At 42.6% G+C, this 8,728-nt stretch overlaps 1 long non-coding RNA gene across 1 annotated transcript; it reads left to right on the forward strand.

Moving 5' to 3' along the window:
* The first annotated feature begins 4,496 nt into the window (after nt 1-4,496).
* LOC123152709 (uncharacterized) lies at nt 4,497-7,935 on the forward strand. The gene is made up of 7 exons (XR_006476307.1): nt 4,497-4,891; nt 5,228-5,305; nt 5,427-5,564; nt 5,764-6,145; nt 6,559-6,688; nt 6,778-6,930; nt 7,811-7,935. It is a non-coding gene; the product is annotated as an uncharacterized lncRNA (long non-coding RNA).
* Nucleotides 7,936-8,728: the final 793 nt, after the last annotated feature.

Here is an 8,728-nt window from a genome sequence, read left to right on the forward strand (position 1 = left end):
ATGTGGGAAAAATTTAGAGGCGAAATGATGAACTCACGTCTTCATTTAAAACTTAGTACGTCTTCATGTCAAACAAAATTATTCTGTTTGTGCACACGAGCGCTTAGAGGCAACCGTTTGCATAGGCCTTTCCGTGCGCGCGGCGACCGGGGATATTTTTCACCCTTTTCACCTAGGCCGCCAACACCCGGATTCCCCAACACCCCCACTGTCCGCCCGTGTTTCACTCAACTAGTCCACCCAATCTCCTTCGCCAGCTCCCCCTCCCCCAGATCCACGGCAGAACCCTCTCCGGCGCCGCCATGCACACCCTAGCCGTGTGCCCGCTCTTCGATGTCAAGCCTACCTCCACTGTTGTTTCCAACACGCGACGGCCCACGCCTCACCGTCTTTGTTTTCTCACCAGCCACCCTCGAGCATATCGATGTTGTAACCCTCGCCTCTCCTGTGGTCCGGCCGGGTTTGCATTAAGAAGCATGTTAGTTACCGCTCTCCATCGCGGTGAGGCATATTTCCTCACAATTCCTCTTCCAATTTCGTTCTGTATGTTCCCAAATTGGCTATAAAATAATGGAGAGCGTATATGTTCATTATCTACCTTCCTTACTACATATAAGTTGTATTTGTTCCAATAAGTTACTGCCTATTTACCGATCACGGGCGCCTGAGTCACACAAACTTAACAAATTAGTCGTACATTTTCTAAATTATAGCATGGCATGATTAGAAAGCTTGATACCAAGTTGTTAGTTTTATGCTTATCGTCCTTTCCTGAGTTTCACATGTGTTCTCTGTAGATGTCGAGTAGTAGAGACAACACTCATGCTTCAGGCCATGTATCTTCATCTGATTCGAACAACCCTAGGTCTTCAGCAGATTGTGAGGGATCAAGTAGTCTTGAATGGGATATAGCTGCAACAATTACCCTTCCGATCAGGACACGGAGGAACGCTCCAAGGAAGCCCACACACTAGCCTAAAGGTGTATATGAAGTAACCGAGATTGATTTAAAGTCTTGGGCTCCAACTAAACCAGATAAAGCACGCATGAGGTTCAAGAGTGTGTGTGGATTTGTTGGCAGGGCAAGGCTCAACATTAATCTTCCGGGGTTTCGGAAGGCTGAGACAGAAACACAGTGAAGGATAGTCCGGGGGATCATGGATCACTTCAACGTTCCAGAGCAGTGGAGAATGCAGGTGGAACACACTACACTGAAGAAGGCTAGGGATGCTTGGAGAAACTGGAAGCACATGTTGTACAAGAAGTACTTGAGTGAAGGCAAGGACCCAATCCCCGCATACCCCCAAATTACAAAGGTAGACTGGGCAGAATTCAAAAGGGTCAGGGCAACTAAAGAGTTTGCTGAGAAGAGTTTCAAGCAATCGGAACTTCAGAAGAAGAACATACACCCCCACCGTATGGGTGTGGCAGGATACTACGGCATGAAACTGATATGGTAATAGGAGGACAAAGAAGTAGTAGCGACAGGTGGGAATCCAACCTTTAGTGAAATTAAGGGAGAACGCGCTAGAGACTACTTGCGGGCACATGCAAAGAGGCTTGATGACGGAACTTATTACTTTGAAAATGCACGTGATGCCAAACTGTATGAAGTAATGTTAGAGGCTTCCCAGATCCCCGGAAGGTTCTACAGGAACTCAGGGCCATGTGACATTCTATCCATTGCTTTGGAAACAAAAGAGCCCCCTGGCCGTGCAAGGGGTATAGGTGTTAATGTCCCACACAAGAGGGCTTTCACACTCAGCAAAGAAGAGAGGCTCAGCATGAAAAAGCGAGGAGTGAAATGAAGCAGAATGCATTGTATGAAAGGTTGAGGAAGGAGATTTATTTGGCTGTTCGAAAGGATGTTGAGGAGTCAATGATGATGCAGTAGACTCTAACATTGATAGATAGCCAGCAGATGGGAGGGGAGGCGGGCATGGAAGATGCTGCTTATTGCGCGACAACACTGCACAAGAGTAGTTGTGCATCAGCTGACCCCAACGATACTGAGACTGCAGCGGCTCGTGATGATGCTATATCTGATCTATATGGAATGAAAGACAGACTGAAGGGCATGCTTACACATTATGAAGGTACAATAAAATGTGCAACAACCTGGGTTTTCCCACCCTTCTTGGAAGATGGCCTCTTCTTGGACAATGTGCGATTGAAGTCGGGCTGTGTGATGTGCTATGTGACTGAAGTAAATCCCAGATTCAATGAATTTGCCTCGAAGAATGTCATAGGAGACTTCGATGAGCAAAGGACCTTGGGAGAAACACTGTTACATCACATCAAGTGGCCACGTAAGGAAATAGATTTCATCGATGAGATCCCTCATGCCCCGCCAAGAGAAACCATTGTCTCCCCTCAACCAGTGATGCTCTCCTTGCCACAACAGCTCTCACGGGCTGATCCATCAACCTGTGATCAGCTGGCCCGACTTTGTGGCATACAGGCCATGCCATCCTTCGCCCCAAAGCAGCCAGTGGCAAGGCCTAAAACTGTTGAAGACGCACCACTGATTCAGATGTCGGTCACTGAAGCAATGGGGGGAGACCCAGCTGCAGCACATGCTCAGCAGACTAACCTGGTGGAACAGACTGCTAAGCAGTCTGATGCTTCGGAACTGCCTGCTAAGCATCCTGTAGGTCCAGAACCGACTGCTCATCAGTCCTTTGGTCCGCAGTCGCGTGATCAGCATACCAATGTGTCAGCACTTCCGGCTCAGCAAACCAACGTGTTGGCACGGCCTCCTCAGCACACCGACAAGTTGGCACCACCTGCGCAGAAACTCGACATAGCTTCAACGCATGGTCAGCAGTCTAATGCCTCTGCTCCTACAACCCAGCTGTCCGTCCCAGCAGCACCGCCAGCTCAGCGGTCCGGCATAGATAAACCGTCTGCTAAGTAGTCCGTCCAAGCTTCACTATCTGCTCGGCAGTCTACCTTGCAGGAAACCAGACGTTCTGCCGGAAATGCTTCAAGTACTAAGAAGGAAGTGGCCAAAAAAGCTACACCCATGACCACGAGGAAGCACAGCGGGAGAGTGAAGAGGAAAGAGAACGATTGCCTTTTACTTAAATAACTCATCGCCAGAACCAAATTAACAACAGCTTGTTCGAATCAGGGAGTAATATTATTTCTGATGCCATGGATGATGAAGAAGTACGTTTGTTGCTTGCTAAAAGTAAAGCAGACATACTTGAAGCACTCAATTACGTCCATGGTCAGCCATTTCTTGTTGGCGAATACTTTGATGAGTGCATCTCCAGTTGCCCCGAGTTACATGAATATTGCATGGATCAAATGTCAACAGGTCATCATGCTTTGCTAGTCCACTACAATAGAGATCATGTTCGACACGATGTTGGTTCCATCAATGTGAGTTTCGAGGGCTTACATCTCTTCTTCAACTTCAATGTGCTTGATGCCACTCTTTGTTAGATGCTTGATTTTGTAAGTACTTAACAAACTCTGATCAACTTCTCCATACAAGGCTGTAAATGATAAAGATCTAACTGCATTCTATTCCTCTCAGGGGATTGAACGCGCAGAGAAGAAAAACGGAGGGTGCATATTTCATAGATCCTGAATTAGCAAATGGCACAACAATACATGCTAAGGACCTACAGGAGTGGGCCGTTAACACGGTCGTTCGTCTCTTCGAAAACACATCCCATGCAGAATCATTTCTCTGGCCATATCATGAATGGAAAGTCAAGTAAACAATCACACATACACTTATTGTCTTTCAGATTTTGACATAATTCATACGCTTTCTTAATATGTAGCAATCACTGGATATTGGTATTCATTGTTCCAACCAAGAACGCGGTTTACTACATCGATTCTCTCAGAGAGTCAACAAACGCTCATGATCTGACGCATCTTCAGCAATTCATGCATAGGTATTGAATTCTATGTTGTTGAAATTAATTTGCATTCATATCTGGTTCCATAATTGATGTTGTCAAAATACATCATCATTTGCAGTGTGCTCGCATTGTGGAAAACTAAACCAGGGAACTTGTTCAAGAGGGAACTACCACTGCAGCATGAGATCGTTTCTCTGGTAACACACCGAAGTCCGTTATTTTCGGAAAATTTATCCAATAGTCTGCAAATACCTTTCTTTACGCTAGTCAAATGTTCGAGCTTCTAAATAAACCTCTTTCTATTTTGTCCAAACATCTAACACCAGTTAGGTTGTTCCTAACAGGACAAATCTATGCCTATACTAATTTTGGACTCCCCAGAAATTACCATATTAATTAGAAATTACTGGCCGTTCATCTATTGGGCCCGAATTATAACGGTGTAGATCCACCCATATAAGCCTTGCAATCAAAGAAAAAACCAACATAACGTTTGCTGTAAAAAAGCAATCTAGAGCACCTTTCAAAAAAACAATCAAAAGAATCTATCATATTCCTATAAAACTCCAGCGTCAATCCTTCCCAAAAGAACCCTCACACAGTATTTTTCTCCCTATGCCTTCTCCTTCCAATGCCCTTCCATCCAAAGCCGAGCTACAGCCTTTCCTCACCCCTCGCGATCCAATCTAATCTATTCCCCTATTCCTTCTCTTCAACCTTTAAATCTCCAAAGCCTCTGTGATCCAATCTGGTTTTCTTTTTAGCCATATTGATGAATCAGACTGGAGCTTGGTGGTGCAGCGGAGGAAGTGTATAGATGACAGTTTCAAGCAGATTGGCTGGCCGCTGTTGTCATTGAGGATACAGAGTTCTTGGGTGCAGTTGGCCCCTTGGAGCAGATTATGGAGAAGATGGAACATCTACGTCCTCCTAGGCTGCACTCTAATTGGTGGGTGTGTGGACTCTATGGACGTTGTAGCACATGATCAAGTATGGAGGATGAGCAGAAGGTAGGAGATGAAGTTTCTAGATTTCTTGAATCTAGGAAAATTATGTCAATCTCATGACTGCTATAGTGTGGCTGCCTGGCTAGACTGCTAGAGTGAATTATTTTGTTAATTTCTATATGCTAATTTTCTCCTTCTTTTACTTACTGATTGACTATGGTTTTTCAAGTCACATGAAAATTGTGGAGTAACATGTGCCAATGGAACGAATTGGTTTGTTTTGTCTCTCTTATTGATTTCTATCTCCTGTTTCCATGATTTTGGGGGTACATGTGCATGCTTGACTGAGTGCCCTATCGTCTCTCTTCTCCCTGAAAACAAATCTATGTCTCTCTTAAGGAGGAAGCGAGTTGGGGCATGGATCTGATGCACGTAAGGGGCCTATCACATTATAATTATTTTCCTCATGTTGTTCAGGTTCGTCTCCAACCACTATTTGATTTTTTCTTGTTTGTACTTGAACCAGTTGTATCTTTTCTGTTGTGTTCGAGCTCTATAGAAGGATGAAGGTGTGTTTTCCAAACCGCATAATTTGTAGAATCAACAATGGCGCTGACATGGAATCCAATTCCCCAATCGCTCCACTCCCTGGCGACTGCAGCAATGGCGAACTATTGTGGACTGCTTCCGGCCTATGAGGTAGAAGAAGAGATCATGACACCCAGGAAGAAGGAGGGTCAGTGCAGCTCCTCCCAGATATCTGCTCTCACATAAGCCCTTTTTCCCTGCTCAACCTGTCCAAGTCTCTCACGTATCCTTTTTTCCCGGGCTCAATCTCGCATGTCTCTCTCTTTTGCATGTACCTCACTCTCTCTCTCTCAGGACTCTCCCTTCTCTACTTAGTTAATCGGAAAATATCTTGCCTTCCCATGTAGGTCTCTACAAAAACACACTCATGCAAAGTCCATATCGTGTTCCTCTTCGGATCGGCTATTCTATTGTTCAATCGATCCACAACTGATCTAGCCTCCGCCAGGACAGCCACGGGCGGCTTTACTTGAAGTCCTGCCACATGCCATTGCGAAGAATTTTATGGGAGTCTATTCTGACCTTCTTGAGCCTTTCCTGGTGTGGACCCCACCTGCCGCATGCCATTGCTAACATGTCTAATTTTGTAGGACAAAGAGACGAAGGCAAGCACGTAGGGTTGCTAGCACTGATGCCCACTTTGTCGGAGAAACAGTAGGAACACAAGCATGTTATTTTTCTGATGATAAAATCTTCCAAGTCCGCTGATGTTGTTCGCATCTATATCAAGTAACTGCTCCTCCTCAGTTTAGATGTGCAAAGTTGTCTCCTGCTGTGTAAACACTTGCCGTACCTATATTGGCAGCAAGCCAGCAAATCATGTCTAGGCCGATCTTTTCCTCCTGGTCCTGGGATCATCAACGAAACATAATCTTGGGATGATAAACTCCATGACTAGAACACGTTGTGAACATCCATTTTACTACCAGTCCAACATGACATGCTGCCTCCCAATATGATTCTTTTGGTAGCAGTGGCCGCCTTAATTTTTTTTCCTGTATCCAGATATTTGATTACGTAATAAGCATAGCCTCTACATGATGCCACTGTGGTGTCTTAATTAGTTGTGTTATGGATACCTCCATTGCAGGATTGGTGATCCACGTTTGCAGATTTATAAGTTTCCTGTATAATATTTTCAGGCTATATATTTTCTATTTGTTCACTAGATGCCTGATGAAATTCCTATCGGAGCCAACAATTTATTTTACTACCAGATATATCTATCAAACTCTGAGGACAAGATCATCAAGTCTCAGAGTTAGCAATATGGTATGTACTGATCTACAAGTACCAATAAAATGCATTGACTCTTTATGTCGAACATGAAAATAATTGAGGAAGGATTGTAATATGTACAGGCATTACAGGGGTTATTGTTGACATTAAGTAATTGTTGTTCATATATAGAGGTTAGTGTCGAACCACTAACAGCGAGCGAATGATTGGAGGTGATGTCGTATCGTTATGTAAGCGTTTCTCTCCACAAGATGGCGATATAAATGTCCGAACCTGTAAGTGTTTGAACTACTGATATTTATATTTGGTTAATTAGGACAGCGTAAAGCAAAAGGACTACTACTACCATATATTTATATATATTTGCTATGGACTCCACCCATCTATTAGCCCGTTGTACTGCCAGGGAGTACTACTACCATATTACTATACGCATGAATTGCCTCATGCTTTCCCTTGCAAGTGTAATTACTATACGCATGAATTTAATGCAATTTGGCGAGAGTTCATACTCTAGCCAGTTCGTGGAAGAAACAGAGGATTTATAGTTCCTGATAATGAGTGTAAGGTAATATAGCTGCTGATGTTGCTGGATTAATACATCTGTTTTAGTCTCTTCGACAGCATGTGAATCATAACCACTTTTGTTAGGTCAATTTTTATCCAGCACTTGCAATCTGTTGTCCTCCTTTTCCAGTGTCTTTGTGTTCTCAATAAGGAAATCTCATATGTACTTTTTTTATAAATTATTAAATCTGTTCATATTCTGTACATCTTTCCAGTATATATGCACAGTTTGTCAAACAAAAAGACAACCAATCATCTAATTTTGGACGTTGCCTGGACTAACTAACGTTGATCAATCAACTCATGTAGTTGCGTGGCGTGTACACGTGCCCAGACTCAAGGCCCGTGTGTCCAACTGTAGGCACATAAAGATATATATGTAACTAGCAGTTTTACATAGACAATGGTACGCATATGGAGATGTGCTAGCCTTCATCAGGGCTATGCTGAGGTTTCTCAAGCCATCTAAATGTTTTCTCTTATTGGTTATGTTAATTAAAACTGCAACACTCAACTGAGATTGTACCCATATGTACTATAAATCCACATCTTCACAATGTCTCAATTTCTCTCCTCCTCTTTCATCAGATATGGGTGATGGCGTACACAAAGTAGTCTGAGTACACTATGTTCTGATCAAAGATGAATACACAACAGGGTGAGGATCGATGCTTGATGAGCTATGTGTTCGTATTTAATGCTAGATGGGAAAGGTAATTTTTATTTTTGTAATTTTGATTTTCTCTGTATAGATGAACAATAGAGTGAATAATTTCTCTGATTTGGGGTGGCCTTTGAAAAATGCTTTCCTACGATTATGAGTAGTTGTACAAGGACATTGCTCATCCACTAATCATTATTCATTATAATTTGTATTTTAGACTGTCGCAAAAAATAGTGATGGGATTGACTGAACCCTGTTACTGTTCCCCCTTTTATAACCAAGAGACCAAGGTTAATTAAACATTGAAGAAAGTTTTTACAACTGTACACACGTAAGTACATGTAATTAGCAGTTTCATGATAAACAATGTAAGCATATGGAGATGCGTTAGCCTTCATCAGGGTTGTGCTGTGTTGCATATATGTACTGGATATGCTCCGAACTTAAGTATGACACATATTCGAATATGTTGTTCAAGTGCATCTAATACAAAAGAGTTATATGTAAGGATCTGTGTTGTGATGTTCAACAAAATCTCTCTGGAAATTGTAGCATTCTTCAAGTTTAAAATGTGTTAAGGTTGTTTGTTAAATTCCAACTTATTTGTTGTATTGTCCCTTAGTTTCTTACCTCACTTGAATAAGGTGTGTTCTTTCTTTAGATTTTTTTTCCTTACCCAATTAGTTTCAAGGATATATGAAGTGTCATGCATATGAACTATGTGTGAATATTTCTCTTATAGTTTTTTCTAGATTGATCTTATTTAAGGGAAACAATCGTTTATCATTAAGAAAAACATAGCACTTTCTAAGATCGCCAATGGAGTACGACTAAGCAATTAG

This window comes from Triticum aestivum, chromosome 7A (assembly GCF_018294505.1).
Source record: "Triticum aestivum cultivar Chinese Spring chromosome 7A, IWGSC CS RefSeq v2.1, whole genome shotgun sequence".
In the NCBI taxonomy this organism is placed as follows: Eukaryota; Viridiplantae; Streptophyta; class Magnoliopsida; order Poales; family Poaceae; genus Triticum; species Triticum aestivum.